Here is a 27,392-nt window from a genome sequence, read left to right on the forward strand (position 1 = left end):
AAGAAGAATAATACGCCCAGAAAAGAGGCGAAAAGGAGAAAAACGTAAAAAAACGTGAAAAAAAAGTAAGAGGAAGAGAAGGGAAAAAAAGGTGGAAATGGGTTTAAAAGTGATTTCGGCGGAGAAATATATATATATATATATATATATATATATATATATATATATGCGCACACACACATATAGATATAAACGTATTCTCCGTTGAGATATTGCAGCCGCTGCTGTGTCCAGGCCCAGGAGCCTTAGCACTGTGCTGTGATGTCACTCAATACCACTGACATCACTAGGTGTAAACAACATCTCTCCTTTGCTGTGTATGTGACTATGGAGCTGTTTGGTGATGTCGTCTATTACGGCCTTCATAGAAGCAACAGGAGATTGTTGCATCCATCTTGAACCCTCAGAACTACAGTGCTATGATGTCACTCACTTCCACAGGCCTTGCAGAGTGTAAACAACAACAACCCAGCTTTGTTGTGTATGTAACCAAAGGGATTTGTGATGTCACCTAGAACCTTCACAGCAGCGACAGCTTTATGAGGAGCATCAGCACTGCTCTGCCTGAGCAGAACCATCACCGCCATAGGTTGTCAAATAACCCGGATTTAACCCACACAGGTAAGTCCAATGGGGTGCAGGCATGTCCTCTATGCTTACAGCTTCCCGTGGGTGTTGGTTTGATACCGTTTGGGGACAGCCAAGGAGGCATCTGCAGGCAACAAAGGTAGGTGTGTGCTTGTGTGTGTGTTTCCTATGCAGATCCTAAGCCCAGTGTCACATGCAAGTAGGAGGAGTAAGAAGGGTTCCTGGCAAATCCGGGTTATGGATTGCATTTAAAAAGGCCCCGTGGGAGTGCAATGGGCCCCTGTCTTGCTGCTTAGCAATAATGGTATGGGTTTAGGTTCTGCTGTGTGTACTGGTGGTTGACTGCCCCCCAGCCCAGAGTGTGCATGGAAAATTGTCTGGCAGCCTCCCTGACAGCAAGCAGTGATAGTGCCCATGAAGGGGACCTTGTTGGGCCCGCCCCTTTCACGGTTATCGCTTCTCGGCCTTTTGGCTAAGATCAAGTGTAGTATCTGTTCTTATCAGTTTAATATCTGATACGTCCCCTATCTGGGGACCATATATTAAATGGATTTTTGAGAACGGGGGCCGATTTCGAAGCTTGCTTCCGTCGCCCTATGCATTGACCCGATATGGCAGTATCTTCGGGTACAGTGCACCACCCCCTTACAGGGTTAAAAAGAAAGATTCCTACTTTCATTGCTACCTGCTTGCTGGCTAGCCAGCTAGCCAGCCCTGTGGGCCTTGCTGCTGCTGCAGCCAAAAAACAAAAGGTGGTGCTGCTGCTGCTTCTGCTGCTTCTGCTTCTGCTTGTGTCTGGCCCCTGTTGGAGCGTCCAGGCACAGGACTTCTGCTGCTGCTGACTAAATGGCCTCCTTAATTGGATCATTTGAGTAGCCAGCACACCTGTGCAGGTAGGGCATGACATGATAGGCAGCTGCCTTGATAGCGGGTGGGTGATGAATGTTCCTAATTGACAAAATAAGATTAATGCTTATGAAGAAATATAAAATCTCATCCCTTCCCCAATATCGCGCCACACCCCTACCCCTTAATTCCCTGGTTGAACGTGATGGACATATGTCTTTTTTCGACCGTACTAACTATGTAACTATGTAACATAACATGGGGGGGGGGGGGTCTCCTGGCTGTTCACACAGGTGTGTCATTGCTGTACATTGACCATGCATTGCTTCTGTGGTATTGCAAAGGCAAAGACAAATGCTTCCAGCCATCCATTGCACTAATGGATTGGTCATCAGCTGGCTGTCTATGTCCCGCATCAATATAGACCAAAGTACAGAGGGTTAGGCTATGCTATTGTGCACCTACCTGATGCATCAGAAGGTGCGAGGCCCTTGCTAAATTCTGTGCACAGACTTTGAGATCTATGCTTTAGACTGTATCTAAACCTGCTCCAACATGGACTGACATTCTGGCCTACTTTCAGCCGATGCGACTTGTCTGTCGCTGAACAGTCGCTTTTTATGTATTCAGCACCTATGTATAATGTTGTAAAAATGCTCTAGAAGCTAAAGTCGCAGAAATGTCACACATATTTGGCCTGCAACTTTCTGTGCGACAAATTCAGACAGGAAAAATCAGTATAAATCCTTAGAAAATTATCCCCCAGTGTCTCCATCTGCTGGCGGTATTGAATAAGCATTGCTGCACTGATGGGGTATGCATTAGACGAAAAAAAAGAAGAAAAAGAAGAATAATACGCCCAGAAAAGAGGCGAAAAGGAGAAAAACGTAAAAAAACGTGAAAAAAAAGTAAGAGGAAGAGAAGGGAAAAAAAGGTGGAAATGGGTTTAAAAGTGATTTCGGCGGAGAAATATATATATATATATATATATATATATATATATATATATATGCGCACACACACATATAGATATAAACGTATTCTCCGTTGAGATATTGCAGCCGCTGCTGTGTCCAGGCCCAGGAGCCTTAGCACTGTGCTGTGATGTCACTCAATACCACTGACATCACTAGGTGTAAACAACATCTCTCCTTTGCTGTGTATGTGACTATGGAGCTGTTTGGTGATGTCGTCTATTACGGCCTTCATAGAAGCAACAGGAGATTGTTGCATCCATCTTGAACCCTCAGAACTACAGTGCTATGATGTCACTCACTTCCACAGGCCTTGCAGAGTGTAAACAACAACAACCCAGCTTTGTTGTGTATGTAACCAAAGGGATTTGTGATGTCACCTAGAACCTTCACAGCAGCGACAGCTTTATGAGGAGCATCAGCACTGCTCTGCCTGAGCAGAACCATCACCGCCATAGGTTGTCAAATAACCCGGATTTAACCCACACAGGTAAGTCCAATGGGGTGCAGGCATGTCCTCTATGCTTACAGCTTCCCGTGGGTGTTGGTTTGATACCGTTTGGGGACAGCCAAGGAGGCATCTGCAGGCAACAAAGGTAGGTGTGTGCTTGTGTGTGTGTTTCCTATGCAGATCCTAAGCCCAGTGTCACATGCAAGTAGGAGGAGTAAGAAGGGTTCCTGGCAAATCCGGGTTATGGATTGCATTTAAAAAGGCCCCGTGGGAGTGCAATGGGCCCCTGTCTTGCTGCTTAGCAATAATGGTATGGGTTTAGGTTCTGCTGTGTGTACTGGTGGTTGACTGCCCCCCAGCCCAGAGTGTGCATGGAAAATTGTCTGGCAGCCTCCCTGACAGCAAGCAGTGATAGTGCCCATGAAGGGGACCTTGTTGGGCCCGCCCCTTTCACGGTTATCGCTTCTCGGCCTTTTGGCTAAGATCAAGTGTAGTATCTGTTCTTATCAGTTTAATATCTGATACGTCCCCTATCTGGGGACCATATATTAAATGGATTTTTGAGAACGGGGGCCGATTTCGAAGCTTGCTTCCGTCGCCCTATGCATTGACCCGATATGGCAGTATCTTCGGGTACAGTGCACCACCCCCTTACAGGGTTAAAAAGAAAGATTCCTACTTTCATTGCTACCTGCTTGCTGGCTAGCCAGCTAGCCAGCCCTGTGGGCCTTGCTGCTGCTGCAGCCAAAAAACAAAAGGTGGTGCTGCTGCTGCTTCTGCTGCTTCTGCTTCTGCTTGTGTCTGGCCCCTGTTGGAGCGTCCAGGCACAGGACTTCTGCTGCTGCTGACTAAATGGCCTCCTTAATTGGATCATTTGAGTAGCCAGCACACCTGTGCAGGTAGGGCATGACATGATAGGCAGCTGCCTTGATAGCGGGTGGGTGCTGAATGTTCCTAATTGACAAAATAAGATTAATGCTTATGAAGAAATATAAAATCTCATCCCTTCCCCAATATCGCGCCACACCCCTACCCCTTAATTCCCTGGTTGAACGTGATGGACATATGTCTTTTTTCGACCGTACTAACTATGTAACTATGTAACATAACATGGGGGGGGGGGGGGTCTCCTGGCTGTTCACACAGGTGTGTCATTGCTGTACATTGACCATGCATTGCTTCTGTGGTATTGCAAAGGCAAAGACAAATGCTTCCAGCCATCCATTGCACTAATGGATTGGTCATCAGCTGGCTGTCTATGTCCCGCATCAATATAGACCAAAGTACAGAGGGTTAGGCTATGCTATTGTGCACCTACCTGATGCATCAGAAGGTGCGAGGCCCTTGCTAAATTCTGTGCACAGACTTTGAGATCTATGCTTTAGACTGTATCTAAACCTGCTCCAACATGGACTGACATTCTGGCCTACTTTCAGCCGATGCGACTTGTCTGTCGCTGAACAGTCGCTTTTTATGTATTCAGCACCTATGTATAATGTTGTAAAAATGCTCTAGAAGCTAAAGTCGCAGAAATGTCACACATATTTGGCCTGCAACTTTCTGTGCGACAAATTCAGACAGGAAAAATCAGTATAAATCCTTAGAAAATTATCCCCCAGTGTCTCCATCTGCTGGCGGTATTGAATAAGCATTGCTGCACTGATGGGGTATGCATTAGACGAAAAAAAAGAAGAAAAAGAAGAATAATACGCCCAGAAAAGAGGCGAAAAGGAGAAAAACGTAAAAAAACGTGAAAAAAAAGTAAGAGGAAGAGAAGGGAAAAAAAGGTGGAAATGGGTTTAAAAGTGATTTCGGCGGAGAAATATATATATATATATATATATATATATATATATATATATATATATATATATATGCGCACACACACATATAGATATAAACGTATTCTCCGTTGAGATATTGCAGCCGCTGCTGTGTCCAGGCCCAGGAGCCTTAGCACTGTGCTGTGATGTCACTCAATACCACTGACATCACTAGGTGTAAACAACATCTCTCCTTTGCTGTGTATGTGACTATGGAGCTGTTTGGTGATGTCGTCTATTACGGCCTTCATAGAAGCAACAGGAGATTGTTGCATCCATCTTGAACCCTCAGAACTACAGTGCTATGATGTCACTCACTTCCACAGGCCTTGCAGAGTGTAAACAACAACAACCCAGCTTTGTTGTGTATGTAACCAAAGGGATTTGTGATGTCACCTAGAACCTTCACAGCAGCGACAGCTTTATGAGGAGCATCAGCACTGCTCTGCCTGAGCAGAACCATCACCGCCATAGGTTGTCAAATAACCCGGATTTAACCCACACAGGTAAGTCCAATGGGGTGCAGGCATGTCCTCTATGCTTACAGCTTCCCGTGGGTGTTGGTTTGATACCGTTTGGGGACAGCCAAGGAGGCATCTGCAGGCAACAAAGGTAGGTGTGTGCTTGTGTGTGTGTTTCCTATGCAGATCCTAAGCCCAGTGTCACATGCAAGTAGGAGGAGTAAGAAGGGTTCCTGGCAAATCCGGGTTATGGATTGCATTTAAAAAGGCCCCGTGGGAGTGCAATGGGCCCCTGTCTTGCTGCTTAGCAATAATGGTATGGGTTTAGGTTCTGCTGTGTGTACTGGTGGTTGACTGCCCCCCAGCCCAGAGTGTGCATGGAAAATTGTCTGGCAGCCTCCCTGACAGCAAGCAGTGATAGTGCCCATGAAGGGGACCTTGTTGGGCCCGCCCCTTTCACGGTTATCGCTTCTCGGCCTTTTGGCTAAGATCAAGTGTAGTATCTGTTCTTATCAGTTTAATATCTGATACGTCCCCTATCTGGGGACCATATATTAAATGGATTTTTGAGAACGGGGGCCGATTTCGAAGCTTGCTTCCGTCGCCCTATGCATTGACCCGATATGGCAGTATCTTCGGGTACAGTGCACCACCCCCTTACAGGGTTAAAAAGAAAGATTCCTACTTTCATTGCTACCTGCTTGCTGGCTAGCCAGCTAGCCAGCCCTGTGGGCCTTGCTGCTGCTGCAGCCAAAAAACAAAAGGTGGTGCTGCTGCTGCTTCTGCTGCTTCTGCTTCTGCTTGTGTCTGGCCCCTGTTGGAGCGTCCAGGCACAGGACTTCTGCTGCTGCTGACTAAATGGCCTCCTTAATTGGATCATTTGAGTAGCCAGCACACCTGTGCAGGTAGGGCATGACATGATAGGCAGCTGCCTTGATAGCGGGTGGGTGCTGAATGTTCCTAATTGACAAAATAAGATTAATGCTTATGAAGAAATATAAAATCTCATCCCTTCCCCAATATCGCGCCACACCCCTACCCCTTAATTCCCTGGTTGAACGTGATGGACATATGTCTTTTTTCGACCGTACTAACTATGTAACTATGTAACATAACATGGGGGGGGGGGGGTCTCCTGGCTGTTCACACAGGTGTGTCATTGCTGTACATTGACCATGCATTGCTTCTGTGGTATTGCAAAGGCAAAGACAAATGCTTCCAGCCATCCATTGCACTAATGGATTGGTCATCAGCTGGCTGTCTATGTCCCGCATCAATATAGACCAAAGTACAGAGGGTTAGGCTATGCTATTGTGCACCTACCTGATGCATCAGAAGGTGCGAGGCCCTTGCTAAATTCTGTGCACAGACTTTGAGATCTATGCTTTAGACTGTATCTAAACCTGCTCCAACATGGACTGACATTCTGGCCTACTTTCAGCCGATGCGACTTGTCTGTCGCTGAACAGTCGCTTTTTATGTATTCAGCACCTATGTATAATGTTGTAAAAATGCTCTAGAAGCTAAAGTCGCAGAAATGTCACACATATTTAGCCTGCAACTTTCTGTGCGACAAATTCAGACAGGAAAAATCAGTATAAATCCTTAGAAAATTATCCCCCAGTGTCTCCATCTGCTGGCGGTATTGAATAAGCATTGCTGCACTGATGGGGTATGCATTAGACGAAAAAAAAGAAGAAAAAGAAGAATAATACGCCCAGAAAAGAGGCGAAAAGGAGAAAAACGTAAAAAAACGTGAAAAAAAAGTAAGAGGAAGAGAAGGGAAAAAAAGGTGGAAATGGGTTTAAAAGTGATTTCGGCGGAGAAATATATATATATATATATATATATATATATATATATATATATATATATATATATGCGCACACACACATATAGATATAAACGTATTCTCCGTTGAGATATTGCAGCCGCTGCTGTGTCCAGGCCCAGGAGCCTTAGCACTGTGCTGTGATGTCACTCAATACCACTGACATCACTAGGTGTAAACAACATCTCTCCTTTGCTGTGTATGTGACTATGGAGCTGTTTGGTGATGTCGTCTATTACGGCCTTCATAGAAGCAACAGGAGATTGTTGCATCCATCTTGAACCCTCAGAACTACAGTGCTATGATGTCACTCACTTCCACAGGCCTTGCAGAGTGTAAACAACAACAACCCAGCTTTGTTGTGTATGTAACCAAAGGGATTTGTGATGTCACCTAGAACCTTCACAGCAGCGACAGCTTTATGAGGAGCATCAGCACTGCTCTGCCTGAGCAGAACCATCACCGCCATAGGTTGTCAAATAACCCGGATTTAACCCACACAGGTAAGTCCAATGGGGTGCAGGCATGTCCTCTATGCTTACAGCTTCCCGTGGGTGTTGGTTTGATACCGTTTGGGGACAGCCAAGGAGGCATCTGCAGGCAACAAAGGTAGGTGTGTGCTTGTGTGTGTGTTTCCTATGCAGATCCTAAGCCCAGTGTCACATGCAAGTAGGAGGAGTAAGAAGGGTTCCTGGCAAATCCGGGTTATGGATTGCATTTAAAAAGGCCCCGTGGGAGTGCAATGGGCCCCTGTCTTGCTGCTTAGCAATAATGGTATGGGTTTAGGTTCTGCTGTGTGTACTGGTGGTTGACTGCCCCCCAGCCCAGAGTGTGCATGGAAAATTGTCTGGCAGCCTCCCTGACAGCAAGCAGTGATAGTGCCCATGAAGGGGACCTTGTTGGGCCCGCCCCTTTCACGGTTATCGCTTCTCGGCCTTTTGGCTAAGATCAAGTGTAGTATCTGTTCTTATCAGTTTAATATCTGATACGTCCCCTATCTGGGGACCATATATTAAATGGATTTTTGAGAACGGGGGCCGATTTCGAAGCTTGCTTCCGTCGCCCTATGCATTGACCCGATATGGCAGTATCTTCGGGTACAGTGCACCACCCCCTTACAGGGTTAAAAAGAAAGATTCCTACTTTCATTGCTACCTGCTTGCTGGCTAGCCAGCTAGCCAGCCCTGTGGGCCTTGCTGCTGCTGCAGCCAAAAAACAAAAGGTGGTGCTGCTGCTGCTTCTGCTGCTTCTGCTGCTTCTGCTTCTGCTTGTGTCTGGCCCCTGTTGGAGCGTCCAGGCACAGGACTTCTGCTGCTGCTGACTAAATGGCCTCCTTAATTGGATCATTTGAGTAGCCAGCACACCTGTGCAGGTAGGGCATGACATGATAGGCAGCTGCCTTGATAGCGGGTGGGTGCTGAATGTTCCTAATTGACAAAATAAGATTAATGCTTATGAAGAAATATAAGATCTCATCCCTTCCCCAATATCGCGCCACACCCCTACCCCTTAATTCCCTGGTTGAACGTGATGGACATATGTCTTTTTTCGACCGTACTAACTATGTAACTATGTAACATAACATGGGGGGGGGGGGGTCTCCTGGCTGTTCACACAGGTGTGTCATTGCTGTACATTGACCATGCATTGCTTCTGTGGTATTGCAAAGGCAAAGACAAATGCTTCCAGCCATCCATTGCACTAATGGATTGGTCATCAGCTGGCTGTCTATGTCCCGCATCAATATAGACCAAAGTACAGAGGGTTAGGCTATGCTATTGTGCACCTACCTGATGCATCAGAAGGTGCGAGGCCCTTGCTAAATTCTGTGCACAGACTTTGAGATCTATGCTTTAGACTGTATCTAAACCTGCTCCAACATGGACTGACATTCTGGCCTACTTTCAGCCGATGCGACTTGTCTGTCGCTGAACAGTCGCTTTTTATGTATTCAGCACCTATGTATAATGTTGTAAAAATGCTCTAGAAGCTAAAGTCGCAGAAATGTCACACATATTTGGCCTGCAACTTTCTGTGCGACAAATTCAGACAGGAAAAATCAGTATAAATCCTTAGAAAATTATCCCCCAGTGTCTCCATCTGCTGGCGGTATTGAATAAGCATTGCTGCACTGATGGGGTATGCATTAGACGAAAAAAAAGAAGAAAAAGAAGAATAATACGCCCAGAAAAGAGGCGAAAAGGAGAAAAACGTAAAAAAACGTGAAAAAAAAGTAAGAGGAAGAGAAGGGAAAAAAAGGTGGAAATGGGTTTAAAAGTGATTTCGGCGGAGAAATATATATATATATATATATATATATATATATATATATATATATATGCGCACACACACATATAGATATAAACGTATTCTCCGTTGAGATATTGCAGCCGCTGCTGTGTCCAGGCCCAGGAGCCTTAGCACTGTGCTGTGATGTCACTCAATACCACTGACATCACTAGGTGTAAACAACATCTCTCCTTTGCTGTGTATGTGACTATGGAGCTGTTTGGTGATGTCGTCTATTACGGCCTTCATAGAAGCAACAGGAGATTGTTGCATCCATCTTGAACCCTCAGAACTACAGTGCTATGATGTCACTCACTTCCACAGGCCTTGCAGAGTGTAAACAACAACAACCCAGCTTTGTTGTGTATGTAACCAAAGGGATTTGTGATGTCACCTAGAACCTTCACAGCAGCGACAGCTTTATGAGGAGCATCAGCACTGCTCTGCCTGAGCAGAACCATCACCGCCATAGGTTGTCAAATAACCCGGATTTAACCCACACAGGTAAGTCCAATGGGGTGCAGGCATGTCCTCTATGCTTACAGCTTCCCGTGGGTGTTGGTTTGATACCGTTTGGGGACAGCCAAGGAGGCATCTGCAGGCAACAAAGGTAGGTGTGTGCTTGTGTGTGTGTTTCCTATGCAGATCCTAAGCCCAGTGTCACATGCAAGTAGGAGGAGTAAGAAGGGTTCCTGGCAAATCCGGGTTATGGATTGCATTTAAAAAGGCCCCGTGGGAGTGCAATGGGCCCCTGTCTTGCTGCTTAGCAATAATGGTATGGGTTTAGGTTCTGCTGTGTGTACTGGTGGTTGACTGCCCCCCAGCCCAGAGTGTGCATGGAAAATTGTCTGGCAGCCTCCCTGACAGCAAGCAGTGATAGTGCCCATGAAGGGGACCTTGTTGGGCCCGCCCCTTTCACGGTTATCGCTTCTCGGCCTTTTGGCTAAGATCAAGTGTAGTATCTGTTCTTATCAGTTTAATATCTGATACGTCCCCTATCTGGGGACCATATATTAAATGGATTTTTGAGAACGGGGGCCGATTTCGAAGCTTGCTTCCGTCGCCCTATGCATTGACCCGATATGGCAGTATCTTCGGGTACAGTGCACCACCCCCTTACAGGGTTAAAAAGAAAGATTCCTACTTTCATTGCTACCTGCTTGCTGGCTAGCCAGCTAGCCAGCCCTGTGGGCCTTGCTGCTGCTGCAGCCAAAAAACAAAAGGTGGTGCTGCTGCTGCTTCTGCTGCTTCTGCTTCTGCTTGTGTCTGGCCCCTGTTGGAGCGTCCAGGCACAGGACTTCTGCTGCTGCTGACTAAATGGCCTCCTTAATTGGATCATTTGAGTAGCCAGCACACCTGTGCAGGTAGGGCATGACATGATAGGCAGCTGCCTTGATAGCGGGTGGGTGCTGAATGTTCCTAATTGACAAAATAAGATTAATGCTTATGAAGAAATATAAAATCTCATCCCTTCCCCAATATCGCGCCACACCCCTACCCCTTAATTCCCTGGTTGAACGTGATGGACATATGTCTTTTTTCGACCGTACTAACTATGTAACTATGTAACATAACATGGGGGGGGGGGGGTCTCCTGGCTGTTCACACAGGTGTGTCATTGCTGTACATTGACCATGCATTGCTTCTGTGGTATTGCAAAGGCAAAGACAAATGCTTCCAGCCATCCATTGCACTAATGGATTGGTCATCAGCTGGCTGTCTATGTCCCGCATCAATATAGACCAAAGTACAGAGGGTTAGGCTATGCTATTGTGCACCTACCTGATGCATCAGAAGGTGCGAGGCCCTTGCTAAATTCTGTGCACAGACTTTGAGATCTATGCTTTAGACTGTATCTAAACCTGCTCCAACATGGACTGACATTCTGGCCTACTTTCAGCCGATGCGACTTGTCTGTCGCTGAACAGTCGCTTTTTATGTATTCAGCACCTATGTATAATGTTGTAAAAATGCTCTAGAAGCTAAAGTCGCAGAAATGTCACACATATTTGGCCTGCAACTTTCTGTGCGACAAATTCAGACAGGAAAAATCAGTATAAATCCTTAGAAAATTATCCCCCAGTGTCTCCATCTGCTGGCGGTATTGAATAAGCATTGCTGCACTGATGGGGTATGCATTAGACGAAAAAAAAGAAGAAAAAGAAGAATAATACGCCCAGAAAAGAGGCGAAAAGGAGAAAAACGTAAAAAAACGTGAAAAAAAAGTAAGAGGAAGAGAAGGGAAAAAAAGGTGGAAATGGGTTTAAAAGTGATTTCGGCGGAGAAATATATATATATATATATATATATATATATATATATATATATATATATATGCGCACACACACATATAGATATAAACGTATTCTCCGTTGAGATATTGCAGCCGCTGCTGTGTCCAGGCCCAGGAGCCTTAGCACTGTGCTGTGATGTCACTCAATACCACTGACATCACTAGGTGTAAACAACATCTCTCCTTTGCTGTGTATGTGACTATGGAGCTGTTTGGTGATGTCGTCTATTACGGCCTTCATAGAAGCAACAGGAGATTGTTGCATCCATCTTGAACCCTCAGAACTACAGTGCTATGATGTCACTCACTTCCACAGGCCTTGCAGAGTGTAAACAACAACAACCCAGCTTTGTTGTGTATGTAACCAAAGGGATTTGTGATGTCACCTAGAACCTTCACAGCAGCGACAGCTTTATGAGGAGCATCAGCACTGCTCTGCCTGAGCAGAACCATCACCGCCATAGGTTGTCAAATAACCCGGATTTAACCCACACAGGTAAGTCCAATGGGGTGCAGGCATGTCCTCTATGCTTACAGCTTCCCGTGGGTGTTGGTTTGATACCGTTTGGGGACAGCCAAGGAGGCATCTGCAGGCAACAAAGGTAGGTGTGTGCTTGTGTGTGTGTTTCCTATGCAGATCCTAAGCCCAGTGTCACATGCAAGTAGGAGGAGTAAGAAGGGTTCCTGGCAAATCCGGGTTATGGATTGCATTTAAAAAGGCCCCGTGGGAGTGCAATGGGCCCCTGTCTTGCTGCTTAGCAATAATGGTATGGGTTTAGGTTCTGCTGTGTGTACTGGTGGTTGACTGCCCCCCAGCCCAGAGTGTGCATGGAAAATTGTCTGGCAGCCTCCCTGACAGCAAGCAGTGATAGTGCCCATGAAGGGGACCTTGTTGGGCCCGCCCCTTTCACGGTTATCGCTTCTCGGCCTTTTGGCTAAGATCAAGTGTAGTATCTGTTCTTATCAGTTTAATATCTGATACGTCCCCTATCTGGGGACCATATATTAAATGGATTTTTGAGAACGGGGGCCGATTTCGAAGCTTGCTTCCGTCGCCCTATGCATTGACCCGATATGGCAGTATCTTCGGGTACAGTGCACCACCCCCTTACAGGGTTAAAAAGAAAGATTCCTACTTTCATTGCTACCTGCTTGCTGGCTAGCCAGCTAGCCAGCCCTGTGGGCCTTGCTGCTGCTGCAGCCAAAAAACAAAAGGTGGTGCTGCTGCTGCTTCTGCTGCTTCTGCTTCTGCTTGTGTCTGGCCCCTGTTGGAGCGTCCAGGCACAGGACTTCTGCTGCTGCTGACTAAATGGCCTCCTTAATTGGATCATTTGAGTAGCCAGCACACCTGTGCAGGTAGGGCATGACATGATAGGCAGCTGCCTTGATAGCGGGTGGGTGCTGAATGTTCCTAATTGACAAAATAAGATTAATGCTTATGAAGAAATATAAAATCTCATCCCTTCCCCAATATCGCGCCACACCCCTACCCCTTAATTCCCTGGTTGAACGTGATGGACATATGTCTTTTTTCGACCGTACTAACTATGTAACTATGTAACATAACATGGGGGGGGGGGGGGTCTCCTGGCTGTTCACACAGGTGTGTCATTGCTGTACATTGACCATGCATTGCTTCTGTGGTATTGCAAAGGCAAAGACAAATGCTTCCAGCCATCCATTGCACTAATGGATTGGTCATCAGCTGGCTGTCTATGTCCCGCATCAATATAGACCAAAGTACAGAGGGTTAGGCTATGCTATTGTGCACCTACCTGATGCATCAGAAGGTGCGAGGCCCTTGCTAAATTCTGTGCACAGACTTTGAGATCTATGCTTTAGACTGTATCTAAACCTGCTCCAACATGGACTGACATTCTGGCCTACTTTCAGCCGATGCGACTTGTCTGTCGCTGAACAGTCGCTTTTTATGTATTCAGCACCTATGTATAATGTTGTAAAAATGCTCTAGAAGCTAAAGTCGCAGAAATGTCACACATATTTGGCCTGCAACTTTCTGTGCGACAAATTCAGACAGGAAAAATCAGTATAAATCCTTAGAAAATTATCCCCCAGTGTCTCCATCTGCTGGCGGTATTGAATAAGCATTGCTGCACTGATGGGGTATGCATTAGACGAAAAAAAAGAAGAAAAAGAAGAATAATACGCCCAGAAAAGAGGCGAAAAGGAGAAAAACGTAAAAAAACGTGAAAAAAAAGTAAGAGGAAGAGAAGGGAAAAAAAGGTGGAAATGGGTTTAAAAGTGATTTCGGCGGAGAAATATATATATATATATATATATATATATATATATATATATATATATGCGCACACACACATATAGATATAAACGTATTCTCCGTTGAGATATTGCAGCCGCTGCTGTGTCCAGGCCCAGGAGCCTTAGCACTGTGCTGTGATGTCACTCAATACCACTGACATCACTAGGTGTAAACAACATCTCTCCTTTGCTGTGTATGTGACTATGGAGCTGTTTGGTGATGTCGTCTATTACGGCCTTCATAGAAGCAACAGGAGATTGTTGCATCCATCTTGAACCCTCAGAACTACAGTGCTATGATGTCACTCACTTCCACAGGCCTTGCAGAGTGTAAACAACAACAACCCAGCTTTGTTGTGTATGTAACCAAAGGGATTTGTGATGTCACCTAGAACCTTCACAGCAGCGACAGCTTTATGAGGAGCATCAGCACTGCTCTGCCTGAGCAGAACCATCACCGCCATAGGTTGTCAAATAACCCGGATTTAACCCACACAGGTAAGTCCAATGGGGTGCAGGCATGTCCTCTATGCTTACAGCTTCCCGTGGGTGTTGGTTTGATACCGTTTGGGGACAGCCAAGGAGGCATCTGCAGGCAACAAAGGTAGGTGTGTGCTTGTGTGTGTGTTTCCTATGCAGATCCTAAGCCCAGTGTCACATGCAAGTAGGAGGAGTAAGAAGGGTTCCTGGCAAATCCGGGTTATGGATTGCATTTAAAAAGGCCCCGTGGGAGTGCAATGGGCCCCTGTCTTGCTGCTTAGCAATAATGGTATGGGTTTAGGTTCTGCTGTGTGTACTGGTGGTTGACTGCCCCCCAGCCCAGAGTGTGCATGGAAAATTGTCTGGCAGCCTCCCTGACAGCAAGCAGTGATAGTGCCCATGAAGGGGACCTTGTTGGGCCCGCCCCTTTCACGGTTATCGCTTCTCGGCCTTTTGGCTAAGATCAAGTGTAGTATCTGTTCTTATCAGTTTAATATCTGATACGTCCCCTATCTGGGGACCATATATTAAATGGATTTTTGAGAACGGGGGCCGATTTCGAAGCTTGCTTCCGTCGCCCTATGCATTGACCCGATATGGCAGTATCTTCGGGTACAGTGCACCACCCCCTTACAGGGTTAAAAAGAAAGATTCCTACTTTCATTGCTACCTGCTTGCTGGCTAGCCAGCTAGCCAGCCCTGTGGGCCTTGCTGCTGCTGCAGCCAAAAAACAAAAGGTGGTGCTGCTGCTGCTTCTGCTGCTTCTGCTTCTGCTTGTGTCTGGCCCCTGTTGGAGCGTCCAGGCACAGGACTTCTGCTGCTGCTGACTAAATGGCCTCCTTAATTGGATCATTTGAGTAGCCAGCACACCTGTGCAGGTAGGGCATGACATGATAGGCAGCTGCCTTGATAGCGGGTGGGTGCTGAATGTTCCTAATTGACAAAATAAGATTAATGCTTATGAAGAAATATAAAATCTCATCCCTTCCCCAATATCGCGCCACACCCCTACCCCTTAATTCCCTGGTTGAACGTGATGGACATATGTCTTTTTTCGACCGTACTAACTATGTAACTATGTAACATAACATGGGGGGGGGGGGGTCTCCTGGCTGTTCACACAGGTGTGTCATTGCTGTACATTGACCATGCATTGCTTCTGTGGTATTGCAAAGGCAAAGACAAATGCTTCCAGCCATCCATTGCACTAATGGATTGGTCATCAGCTGGCTGTCTATGTCCCGCATCAATATAGACCAAAGTACAGAGGGTTAGGCTATGCTATTGTGCACCTACCTGATGCATCAGAAGGTGCGAGGCCCTTGCTAAATTCTGTGCACAGACTTTGAGATCTATGCTTTAGACTGTATCTAAACCTGCTCCAACATGGACTGACATTCTGGCCTACTTTCAGCCGATGCGACTTGTCTGTCGCTGAACAGTCGCTTTTTATGTATTCAGCACCTATGTATAATGTTGTAAAAATGCTCTAGAAGCTAAAGTCGCAGAAATGTCACACATATTTGGCCTGCAACTTTCTGTGCGACAAATTCAGACAGGAAAAATCAGTATAAATCCTTAGAAAATTATCCCCCAGTGTCTCCATCTGCTGGCGGTATTGAATAAGCATTGCTGCACTGATGGGGTATGCATTAGACGAAAAAAAAGAAGAAAAAGAAGAATAATACGCCCAGAAAAGAGGCGAAAAGGAGAAAAACGTAAAAAAACGTGAAAAAAAAGTAAGAGGAAGAGAAGGGAAAAAAAGGTGGAAATGGGTTTAAAAGTGATTTCGGCGGAGAAATATATATATATATATATATATATATATATATATATATATATATATGCGCACACACACATATAGATATAAACGTATTCTCCGTTGAGATATTGCAGCCGCTGCTGTGTCCAGGCCCAGGAGCCTTAGCACTGTGCTGTGATGTCACTCAATACCACTGACATCACTAGGTGTAAACAACATCTCTCCTTTGCTGTGTATGTGACTATGGAGCTGTTTGGTGATGTCGTCTATTACGGCCTTCATAGAAGCAACAGGAGATTGTTGCATCCATCTTGAACCCTCAGAACTACAGTGCTATGATGTCACTCACTTCCACAGGCCTTGCAGAGTGTAAACAACAACAACCCAGCTTTGTTGTGTATGTAACCAAAGGGATTTGTGATGTCACCTAGAACCTTCACAGCAGCGACAGCTTTATGAGGAGCATCAGCACTGCTCTGCCTGAGCAGAACCATCACCGCCATAGGTTGTCAAATAACCCGGATTTAACCCACACAGGTAAGTCCAATGGGGTGCAGGCATGTCCTCTATGCTTACAGCTTCCCGTGGGTGTTGGTTTGATACCGTTTGGGGACAGCCAAGGAGGCATCTGCAGGCAACAAAGGTAGGTGTGTGCTTGTGTGTGTGTTTCCTATGCAGATCCTAAGCCCAGTGTCACATGCAAGTAGGAGGAGTAAGAAGGGTTCCTGGCAAATCCGGGTTATGGATTGCATTTAAAAAGGCCCCGTGAGTGCAATGGGCCCCTGTCTTGCTGCTTAGCAATAATGGTATGGGTTTAGGTTCTGCTGTGTGTACTGGTGGTTGACTGCCCCCCAGCCCAGAGTGTGCATGGAAAATTGTCTGGCAGCCTCCCTGACAGCAAGCAGTGATAGTGCCCATGAAGGGGACCTTGTTGGGCCCGCCCCTTTCACGGTTATCGCTTCTCGGCCTTTTGGCTAAGATCAAGTGTAGTATCTGTTCTTATCAGTTTAATATCTGATACGTCCCCTATCTGGGGACCATATATTAAATGGATTTTTGAGAACGGGGGCCGATTTCGAAGCTTGCTTCCGTCGCCCTATGCATTGACCCGATATGGCAGTATCTTCGGGTACAGTGCACCACCCCCTTACAGGGTTAAAAAGAAAGATTCCTACTTTCATTGCTACCTGCTTGCTGGCTAGCCAGCTAGCCAGCCCTGTGGGCCTTGCTGCTGCTGCAGCCAAAAAACAAAAGGTGGTGCTGCTGCTGCTTCTGCTGCTTCTGCTTCTGCTTGTGTCTGGCCCCTGTTGGAGCGTCCAGGCACAGGACTTCTGCTGCTGCTGACTAAATGGCCTCCTTAATTGGATCATTTGAGTAGCCAGCACACCTGTGCAGGTAGGGCATGACATGATAGGCAGCTGCCTTGATAGCGGGTGGGTGCTGAATGTTCCTAATTGACAAAATAAGATTAATGCTTATGAAGAAATATAAAATCTCATCCCTTCCCCAATATCGCGCCACACCCCTACCCCTTAATTCCCTGGTTGAACGTGATGGACATATGTCTTTTTTCGACCGTACTAACTATGTAACTATGTAACATAACATGGGGGGGGGGGGGTCTCCTGGCTGTTCACACAGGTGTGTCATTGCTGTACATTGACCATGCATTGCTTCTGTGGTATTGCAAAGGCAAAGACAAATGCTTCCAGCCATCCATTGCACTAATGGATTGGTCATCAGCTGGCTGTCTATGTCCCGCATCAATATAGACCAAAGTACAGAGGGTTAGGCTATGCTATTGTGCACCTACCTGATGCATCAGAAGGTGCGAGGCCCTTGCTAAATTCTGTGCACAGACTTTGAGATCTATGCTTTAGACTGTATCTAAACCTGCTCCAACATGGACTGACATTCTGGCCTACTTTCAGCCGATGCGACTTGTCTGTCGCTGAACAGTCGCTTTTTATGTATTCAGCACCTATGTATAATGTTGTAAAAATGCTCTAGAAGCTAAAGTCGCAGAAATGTCACACATATTTGGCCTGCAACTTTCTGTGCGACAAATTCAGACAGGAAAAATCAGTATAAATCCTTAGAAAATTATCCCCCAGTGTCTCCATCTGCTGGCGGTATTGAATAAGCATTGCTGCACTGATGGGGTATGCATTAGACGAAAAAAAAGAAGAAAAAGAAGAATAATACGCCCAGAAAAGAGGCGAAAAGGAGAAAAACGTAAAAAAACGTGAAAAAAAAGTAAGAGGAAGAGAAGGGAAAAAAAGGTGGAAATGGGTTTAAAAGTGATTTCGGCGGAGATATATATATATATATATATATATATATATATATATATATATATATGCGCACACACACATATAGATATAAACGTATTCTCCGTTGAGATATTGCAGCCGCTGCTGTGTCCAGGCCCAGGAGCCTTAGCACTGTGCTGTGATGTCACTCAATACCACTGACATCACTAGGTGTAAACAACATCTCTCCTTTGCTGTGTATGTGACTATGGAGCTGTTTGGTGATGTCGTCTATTACGGCCTTCATAGAAGCAACAGGAGATTGTTGCATCCATCTTGAACCCTCAGAACTACAGTGCTATGATGTCACTCACTTCCACAGGCCTTGCAGAGTGTAAACAACAACAACCCAGCTTTGTTGTGTATGTAACCAAAGGGATTTGTGATGTCACCTAGAACCTTCACAGCAGCGACAGCTTTATGAGGAGCATCAGCACTGCTCTGCCTGAGCAGAACCATCACCGCCATAGGTTGTCAAATAACCCGGATTTAACCCACACAGGTAAGTCCAATGGGGTGCAGGCATGTCCTCTATGCTTACAGCTTCCCGTGGGTGTTGGTTTGATACCGTTTGGGGACAGCCAAGGAGGCATCTGCAGGCAACAAAGGTAGGTGTGTGCTTGTGTGTGTGTTTCCTATGCAGATCCTAAGCCCAGTGTCACATGCAAGTAGGAGGAGTAAGAAGGGTTCCTGGCAAATCCGGGTTATGGATTGCATTTAAAAAGGCCCCGTGGGAGTGCAATGGGCCCCTGTCTTGCTGCTTAGCAATAATGGTATGGGTTTAGGTTCTGCTGTGTGTACTGGTGGTTGACTGCCCCCCAGCCCAGAGTGTGCATGGAAAATTGTCTGGCAGCCTCCCTGACAGCAAGCAGTGATAGTGCCCATGAAGGGGACCTTGTTGGGCCCGCCCCTTTCACGGTTATCGCTTCTCGGCCTTTTGGCTAAGATCAAGTGTAGTATCTGTTCTTATCAGTTTAATATCTGATACGTCCCCTATCTGGGGACCATATATTAAATGGATTTTTGAGAACGGGGGCCGATTTCGAAGCTTGCTTCCGTCGCCCTATGCATTGACCCGATATGGCAGTATCTTCGGGTACAGTGCACCACCCCCTTACAGGGTTAAAAAGAAAGATTCCTACTTTCATTGCTACCTGCTTGCTGGCTAGCCAGCTAGCCAGCCCTGTGGGCCTTGCTGCTGCTGCAGCCAAAAAACAAAAGGTGGTGCTGCTGCTGCTTCTGCTGCTTCTGCTTCTGCTTGTGTCTGGCCCCTGTTGGAGCGTCCAGGCACAGGACTTCTGCTGCTGCTGACTAAATGGCCTCCTTAATTGGATCATTTGAGTAGCCAGCACACCTGTGCAGGTAGGGCATGACATGATAGGCAGCTGCCTTGATAGCGGGTGGGTGCTGAATGTTCCTAATTGACAAAATAAGATTAATGCTTATGAAGAAATATAAAATCTCATCCCTTCCCCAATATCGCGCCACACCCCTACCCCTTAATTCCCTGGTTGAACGTGATGGACATATGTCTTTTTTCGACCGTACTAACTATGTAACTATGTAACATAACATGGGGGGGGGGGGGTCTCCTGGCTGTTCACACAGGTGTGTCATTGCTGTACATTGACCATGCATTGCTTCTGTGGTATTGCAAAGGCAAAGACAAATGCTTCCAGCCATCCATTGCACTAATGGATTGGTCATCAGCTGGCTGTCTATGTCCCGCATCAATATAGACCAAAGTACAGAGGGTTAGGCTATGCTATTGTGCACCTACCTGATGCATCAGAAGGTGCGAGGCCCTTGCTAAATTCTGTGCACAGACTTTGAGATCTATGCTTTAGACTGTATCTAAACCTGCTCCAACATGGACTGACATTCTGGCCTACTTTCAGCCGATGCGACTTGTCTGTCGCTGAACAGTCGCTTTTTATGTATTCAGCACCTATGTATAATGTTGTAAAAATGCTCTAGAAGCTAAAGTCGCAGAAATGTCACACATATTTGGCCTGCAACTTTCTGTGCGACAAATTCAGACAGGAAAAATCAGTATAAATCCTTAGAAAATTATCCCCCAGTGTCTCCATCTGCTGGCGGTATTGAATAAGCATTGCTGCACTGATGGGGTATGCATTAGACGAAAAAAAAGAAGAAAAAGAAGAATAATACGCCCAGAAAAGAGGCGAAAAGGAGAAAAACGTAAAAAAACGTGAAAAAAAAGTAAGAGGAAGAGAAGGGAAAAAAAGGTGGAAATGGGTTTAAAAGTGATTTCGGCGGAGAATATATATATATATATATATATATATATATATATATATATATATATGCGCACACACACATATAGATATAAACGTATTCTCCGTTGAGATATTGCAGCCGCTGCTGTGTCCAGGCCCAGGAGCCTTAGCACTGTGCTGTGATGTCACTCAATACCACTGACATCACTAGGTGTAAACAACATCTCTCCTTTGCTGTGTATGTGACTATGGAGCTGTTTGGTGATGTCGTCTATTACGGCCTTCATAGAAGCAACAGGAGATTGTTGCATCCATCTTGAACCCTCAGAACTACAGTGCTATGATGTCACTCACTTCCACAGGCCTTGCAGAGTGTAAACAACAACAACCCAGCTTTGTTGTGTATGTAACCAAAGGGATTTGTGATGTCACCTAGAACCTTCACAGCAGCGACAGCTTTATGAGGAGCATCAGCACTGCTCTGCCTGAGCAGAACCATCACCGCCATAGGTTGTCAAATAACCCGGATTTAACCCACACAGGTAAGTCCAATGGGGTGCAGGCATGTCCTCTATGCTTACAGCTTCCCGTGGGTGTTGGTTTGATACCGTTTGGGGACAGCCAAGGAGGCATCTGCAGGCAACAAAGGTAGGTGTGTGCTTGTGTGTGTGTTTCCTATGCAGATCCTAAGCCCAGTGTCACATGCAAGTAGGAGGAGTAAGAAGGGTTCCTGGCAAATCCGGGTTATGGATTGCATTTAAAAAGGCCCCGTGGGAGTGCAATGGGCCCCTGTCTTGCTGCTTAGCAATAATGGTATGGGTTTAGGTTCTGCTGTGTGTACTGGTGGTTGACTGCCCCCCAGCCCAGAGTGTGCATGGAAAATTGTCTGGCAGCCTCCCTGACAGCAAGCAGTGATAGTGCCCATGAAGGGGACCTTGTTGGGCCCGCCCCTTTCACGGTTATCGCTTCTCGGCCTTTTGGCTAAGATCAAGTGTAGTATCTGTTCTTATCAGTTTAATATCTGATACGTCCCCTATCTGGGGACCATATATTAAATGGATTTTTGAGAACGGGGGCCGATTTCGAAGCTTGCTTCCGTCGCCCTATGCATTGACCCGATATGGCAGTATCTTCGGGTACAGTGCACCACCCCCTTACAGGGTTAAAAAGAAAGATTCCTACTTTCATTGCTACCTGCTTGCTGGCTAGCCAGCTAGCCAGCCCTGTGGGCCTTGCTGCTGCTGCAGCCAAAAAACAAAAGGTGGTGCTGCTGCTGCTTCTGCTGCTTCTGCTTCTGCTTGTGTCTGGCCCCTGTTGGAGCGTCCAGGCACAGGACTTCTGCTGCTGCTGACTAAATGGCCTCCTTAATTGGATCATTTGAGTAGCCAGCACACCTGTGCAGGTAGGGCATGACATGATAGGCAGCTGCCTTGATAGCGGGTGGGTGCTGAATGTTCCTAATTGACAAAATAAGATTAATGCTTATGAAGAAATATAAAATCTCATCCCTTCCCCAATATCGCGCCACACCCCTACCCCTTAATTCCCTGGTTGAACGTGATGGACATATGTCTTTTTTCGACCGTACTAACTATGTAACTATGTAACATAACATGGGGGGGGGGGGGTCTCCTGGCTGTTCACACAGGTGTGTCATTGCTGTACATTGACCATGCATTGCTTCTGTGGTATTGCAAAGGCAAAGACAAATGCTTCCAGCCATCCATTGCACTAATGGATTGGTCATCAGCTGGCTGTCTATGTCCCGCATCAATATAGACCAAAGTACAGAGGGTTAGGCTATGCTATTGTGCACCTACCTGATGCATCAGAAGGTGCGAGGCCCTTGCTAAATTCTGTGCACAGACTTTGAGATCTATGCTTTAGACTGTATCTAAACCTGCTCCAACATGGACTGACATTCTGGCCTACTTTCAGCCGATGCGACTTGTCTGTCGCTGAACAGTCGCTTTTTATGTATTCAGCACCTATGTATAATGTTGTAAAAATGCTCTAGAAGCTAAAGTCGCAGAAATGTCACACATATTTGGCCTGCAACTTTCTGTGCGACAAATTCAGACAGGAAAAATCAGTATAAATCCTTAGAAAATTATCCCCCAGTGTCTCCATCTGCTGGCGGTATTGAATAAGCATTGCTGCACTGATGGGGTATGCATTAGACGAAAAAAAAGAAGAAAAAGAAGAATAATACGCCCAGAAAAGAGGCGAAAAGGAGAAAAACGTAAAAAAACGTGAAAAAAAAGTAAGAGGAAGAGAAGGGAAAAAAAGGTGGAAATGGGTTTAAAAGTGATTTCGGCGGAGAAATATATATATATATATATATATATATATATATATATGCGCACACACACATATAGATATAAACGTATTCTCCGTTGAGATATTGCAGCCGCTGCTGTGTCCAGGCCCAGGAGCCTTAGCACTGTGCTGTGATGTCACTCAATACCACTGACATCACTAGGTGTAAACAACATCTCTCCTTTGCTGTGTATGTGACTATGGAGCTGTTTGGTGATGTCGTCTATTACGGCCTTCATAGAAGCAACAGGAGATTGTTGCATCCATCTTGAACCCTCAGAACTACAGTGCTATGATGTCACTCACTTCCACAGGCCTTGCAGAGTGTAAACAACAACAACCCAGCTTTGTTGTGTATGTAACCAAAGGGATTTGTGATGTCACCTAGAACCTTCACAGCAGCGACAGCTTTATGAGGAGCATCAGCACTGCTCTGCCTGAGCAGAACCATCACCGCCATAGGTTGTCAAATAACCCGGATTTAACCCACACAGGTAAGTCCAATGGGGTGCAGGCATGTCCTCTATGCTTACAGCTTCCCGTGGGTGTTGGTTTGATACCGTTTGGGGACAGCCAAGGAGGCATCTGCAGGCAACAAAGGTAGGTGTGTGCTTGTGTGTGTGTTTCCTATGCAGATCCTAAGCCCAGTGTCACATGCAAGTAGGAGGAGTAAGAAGGGTTCCTGGCAAATCCGGGTTATGGATTGCATTTAAAAAGGCCCCGTGGGAGTGCAATGGGCCCCTGTCTTGCTGCTTAGCAATAATGGTATGGGTTTAGGTTCTGCTGTGTGTACTGGTGGTTGACTGCCCCCCAGCCCAGAGTGTGCATGGAAAATTGTCTGGCAGCCTCCCTGACAGCAAGCAGTGATAGTGCCCATGAAGGGGACCTTGTTGGGCCCGCCCCTTTCACGGTTATCGCTTCTCGGCCTTTTGGCTAAGATCAAGTGTAGTATCTGTTCTTATCAGTTTAATATCTGATACGTCCCCTATCTGGGGACCATATATTAAATGGATTTTTGAGAACGGGGGCCGATTTCGAAGCTTGCTTCCGTCGCCCTATGCATTGACCCGATATGGCAGTATCTTCGGGTACAGTGCACCACCCCCTTACAGGGTTAAAAAGAAAGATTCCTACTTTCATTGCTACCTGCTTGCTGGCTAGCCAGCTAGCCAGCCCTGTGGGCCTTGCTGCTGCTGCAGCCAAAAAACAAAAGGTGGTGCTGCTGCTGCTTCTGCTGCTTCTGCTTCTGCTTGTGTCTGGCCCCTGTTGGAGCGTCCAGGCACAGGACTTCTGCTGCTGCTGACTAAATGGCCTCCTTAATTGGATCATTTGAGTAGCCAGCACACCTGTGCAGGTAGGGCATGACATGATAGGCAGCTGCCTTGATAGCGGGTGGGTGCTGAATGTTCCTAATTGACAAAATAAGATTAATGCTTATGAAGAAATATAAAATCTCATCCCTTCCCCAATATCGCGCCACACCCCTACCCCTTAATTCCCTGGTTGAACGTGATGGACATATGTCTTTTTTCGACCGTACTAACTATGTAACTATGTAACATAACATGGGGGGGGGGGGGTCTCCTGGCTGTTCACACAGGTGTGTCATTGCTGTACATTGACCATGCATTGCTTCTGTGGTATTGCAAAGGCAAAGACAAATGCTTCCAGCCATCCATTGCACTAATGGATTGGTCATCAGCTGGCTGTCTATGTCCCGCATCAATATAGACCAAAGTACAGAGGGTTAGGCTATGCTATTGTGCACCTACCTGATGCATCAGAAGGTGCGAGGCCCTTGCTAAATTCTGTGCACAGACTTTGAGATCTATGCTTTAGACTGTATCTAAACCTGCTCCAACATGGACTGACATTCTGGCCTACTTTCAGCCGATGCGACTTGTCTGTCGCTGAACAGTCGCTTTTTATGTATTCAGCACCTATGTATAATGTTGTAAAAATGCTCTAGAAGCTAAAGTCGCAGAAATGTCACACATATTTGGCCTGCAACTTTCTGTGCGACAAATTCAGACAGGAAAAATCAGTATAAATCCTTAGAAAATTATCCCCCAGTGTCTCCATCTGCTGGCGGTATTGAATAAGCATTGCTGCACTGATGGGGTATGCATTAGACGAAAAAAAAGAAGAAAAAGAAGAATAATACGCCCAGAAAAGAGGCGAAAAGGAGAAAAACGTAAAAAAACGTGAAAAAAAAGTAAGAGGAAGAGAAGGGAAAAAAAGGTGGAAATGGGTTTAAAAGTGATTTCGGCGGAGAATATATATATATATATATATATATATATATATATATATATATATATGCGCACACACACATATAGATATAAACGTATTCTCCGTTGAGATATTGCAGCCGCTGCTGTGTCCAGGCCCAGGAGCCTTAGCACTGTGCTGTGATGTCACTCAATACCACTGACATCACTAGGTGTAAACAACATCTCTCCTTTGCTGTGTATGTGACTATGGAGCTGTTTGGTGATGTCGTCTATTACGGCCTTCATAGAAGCAACAGGAGATTGTTGCATCCATCTTGAACCCTCAGAACTACAGTGCTATGATGTCACTCACTTCCACAGGCCTTGCAGAGTGTAAACAACAACAACCCAGCTTTGTTGTGTATGTAACCAAAGGGATTTGTGATGTCACCTAGAACCTTCACAGCAGCGACAGCTTTATGAGGAGCATCAGCACTGCTCTGCCTGAGCAGAACCATCACCGCCATAGGTTGTCAAATAACCCGGATTTAACCCACACAGGTAAGTCCAATGGGGTGCAGGCATGTCCTCTATGCTTACAGCTTCCCGTGGGTGTTGGTTTGATACCGTTTGGGGACAGCCAAGGAGGCATCTGCAGGCAACAAAGGTAGGTGTGTGCTTGTGTGTGTGTTTCCTATGCAGATCCTAAGCCCAGTGTCACATGCAAGTAGGAGGAGTAAGAAGGGTTCCTGGCAAATCCGGGTTATGGATTGCATTTAAAAAGGCCCCGTGGGAGTGCAATGGGCCCCTGTCTTGCTGCTTAGCAATAATGGTATGGGTTTAGGTTCTGCTGTGTGTACTGGTGGTTGACTGCCCCCCAGCCCAGAGTGTGCATGGAAAATTGTCTGGCAGCCTCCCTGACAGCAAGCAGTGATAGTGCCCATGAAGGGGACCTTGTTGGGCCCGCCCCTTTCACGGTTATCGCTTCTCGGCCTTTTGGCTAAGATCAAGTGTAGTATCTGTTCTTATCAGTTTAATATCTGATACGTCCCCTATCTGGGGACCATATATTAAATGGATTTTTGAGAACGGGGGCCGATTTCGAAGCTTGCTTCCGTCGCCCTATGCATTGACCCGATATGGCAGTATCTTCGGGTACAGTGCACCACCCCCTTACAGGGTTAAAAAGAAAGATTCCTACTTTCATTGCTACCTGCTTGCTGGCTAGCCAGCTAGCCAGCCCTGTGGGCCTTGCTGCTGCTGCAGCCAAAAAACAAAAGGTGGTGCTGCTGCTGCTTCTGCTGCTTCTGCTTCTGCTTGTGTCTGGCCCCTGTTGGAGCGTCCAGGCACAGGACTTCTGCTGCTGCTGACTAAATGGCCTCCTTAATTGGATCATTTGAGTAGCCAGCACACCTGTGCAGGTAGGGCATGACATGATAGGCAGCTGCCTTGATAGCGGGTGGGTGCTGAATGTTCCTAATTGACAAAATAAGATTAATGCTTATGAAGAAATATAAAATCTCATCCCTTCCCCAATATCGCGCCACACCCCTACCCCTTAATTCCCTGGTTGAACGTGATGGACATATGTCTTTTTTCGACCGTACTAACTATGTAACTATGTAACATAACATGGGGGGGGGGGGGTCTCCTGGCTGTTCACACAGGTGTGTCATTGCTGTACATTGACCATGCATTGCTTCTGTGGTATTGCAAAGGCAAAGACAAATGCTTCCAGCCATCCATTGCACTAATGGATTGGTCATCAGCTGGCTGTCTATGTCCCGCATCAATATAGACCAAAGTACAGAGGGTTAGGCTATGCTATTGTGCACCTACCTGATGCATCAGAAGGTGCGAGGCCCTTGCTAAATTCTGTGCACAGACTTTGAGATCTATGCTTTAGACTGTATCTAAACCTGCTCCAACATGGACTGACATTCTGGCCTACTTTCAGCCGATGCGACTTGTCTGTCGCTGAACAGTCGCTTTTTATGTATTCAGCACCTATGTATAATGTTGTAAAAATGCTCTAGAAGCTAAAGTCGCAGAAATGTCACACATATTTGGCCTGCAACTTTCTGTGCGACAAATTCAGACAGGAAAAATCAGTATAAATCCTTAGAAAATTATCCCCCAGTGTCTCCATCTGCTGGCGGTATTGAATAAGCATTGCTGCACTGATGGGGTATGCATTAGACGAAAAAAAAGAAGAAAAAGAAGAATAATA

The 27,392-nt window shown here is 46.1% G+C and overlaps 12 non-coding genes across 12 annotated transcripts; all 12 read left to right on the forward strand.

Moving 5' to 3' along the window:
• The first annotated feature begins 1,040 nt into the window (after positions 1 to 1,040).
• On the forward strand, positions 1,041 to 1,231 carry LOC130306326 (U2 spliceosomal RNA). Its single transcript, XR_008855696.1, has one exon. It is a non-coding gene; the product is annotated as a U2 spliceosomal RNA (small nuclear RNA).
• A 2,086-nt stretch (positions 1,232 to 3,317) lies between these two features.
• LOC130306327 (U2 spliceosomal RNA) lies at positions 3,318 to 3,508 on the forward strand. The gene has a single exon (XR_008855697.1). It is a non-coding gene; the product is annotated as a U2 spliceosomal RNA (small nuclear RNA).
• Positions 3,509 to 5,607: 2,099 nt separating this feature from the next.
• Positions 5,608 to 5,798, forward strand: LOC130306329 (U2 spliceosomal RNA). The gene has a single exon (XR_008855698.1). It is a non-coding gene; the product is annotated as a U2 spliceosomal RNA (small nuclear RNA).
• A 2,098-nt stretch (positions 5,799 to 7,896) lies between these two features.
• On the forward strand, positions 7,897 to 8,087 carry LOC130306330 (U2 spliceosomal RNA). The gene has a single exon (XR_008855699.1). It is a non-coding gene; the product is annotated as a U2 spliceosomal RNA (small nuclear RNA).
• A 2,099-nt stretch (positions 8,088 to 10,186) lies between these two features.
• LOC130306331 (U2 spliceosomal RNA) lies at positions 10,187 to 10,377 on the forward strand. The gene has a single exon (XR_008855700.1). It is a non-coding gene; the product is annotated as a U2 spliceosomal RNA (small nuclear RNA).
• Positions 10,378 to 12,471: 2,094 nt separating this feature from the next.
• LOC130306332 (U2 spliceosomal RNA) lies at positions 12,472 to 12,662 on the forward strand. The gene has a single exon (XR_008855701.1). It is a non-coding gene; the product is annotated as a U2 spliceosomal RNA (small nuclear RNA).
• Positions 12,663 to 14,753: 2,091 nt separating this feature from the next.
• On the forward strand, positions 14,754 to 14,944 carry LOC130306333 (U2 spliceosomal RNA). Its single transcript, XR_008855702.1, has one exon. It is a non-coding gene; the product is annotated as a U2 spliceosomal RNA (small nuclear RNA).
• Positions 14,945 to 17,032: 2,088 nt separating this feature from the next.
• On the forward strand, positions 17,033 to 17,223 carry LOC130306334 (U2 spliceosomal RNA). Its single transcript, XR_008855703.1, has one exon. It is a non-coding gene; the product is annotated as a U2 spliceosomal RNA (small nuclear RNA).
• A 2,088-nt stretch (positions 17,224 to 19,311) lies between these two features.
• Positions 19,312 to 19,502, forward strand: LOC130306336 (U2 spliceosomal RNA). Its single transcript, XR_008855705.1, has one exon. It is a non-coding gene; the product is annotated as a U2 spliceosomal RNA (small nuclear RNA).
• Positions 19,503 to 21,591: 2,089 nt separating this feature from the next.
• Positions 21,592 to 21,782, forward strand: LOC130306337 (U2 spliceosomal RNA). Its single transcript, XR_008855706.1, has one exon. It is a non-coding gene; the product is annotated as a U2 spliceosomal RNA (small nuclear RNA).
• A 2,080-nt stretch (positions 21,783 to 23,862) lies between these two features.
• LOC130306338 (U2 spliceosomal RNA) lies at positions 23,863 to 24,053 on the forward strand. The gene has a single exon (XR_008855707.1). It is a non-coding gene; the product is annotated as a U2 spliceosomal RNA (small nuclear RNA).
• Positions 24,054 to 26,142: 2,089 nt separating this feature from the next.
• Positions 26,143 to 26,333, forward strand: LOC130306339 (U2 spliceosomal RNA). Its single transcript, XR_008855708.1, has one exon. It is a non-coding gene; the product is annotated as a U2 spliceosomal RNA (small nuclear RNA).
• Positions 26,334 to 27,392: the final 1,059 nt, after the last annotated feature.

This window comes from Hyla sarda, unplaced genomic scaffold (assembly GCF_029499605.1).
Source record: "Hyla sarda isolate aHylSar1 unplaced genomic scaffold, aHylSar1.hap1 scaffold_1368, whole genome shotgun sequence".
In the NCBI taxonomy this organism is placed as follows: domain Eukaryota; kingdom Metazoa; phylum Chordata; class Amphibia; order Anura; family Hylidae; genus Hyla; species Hyla sarda.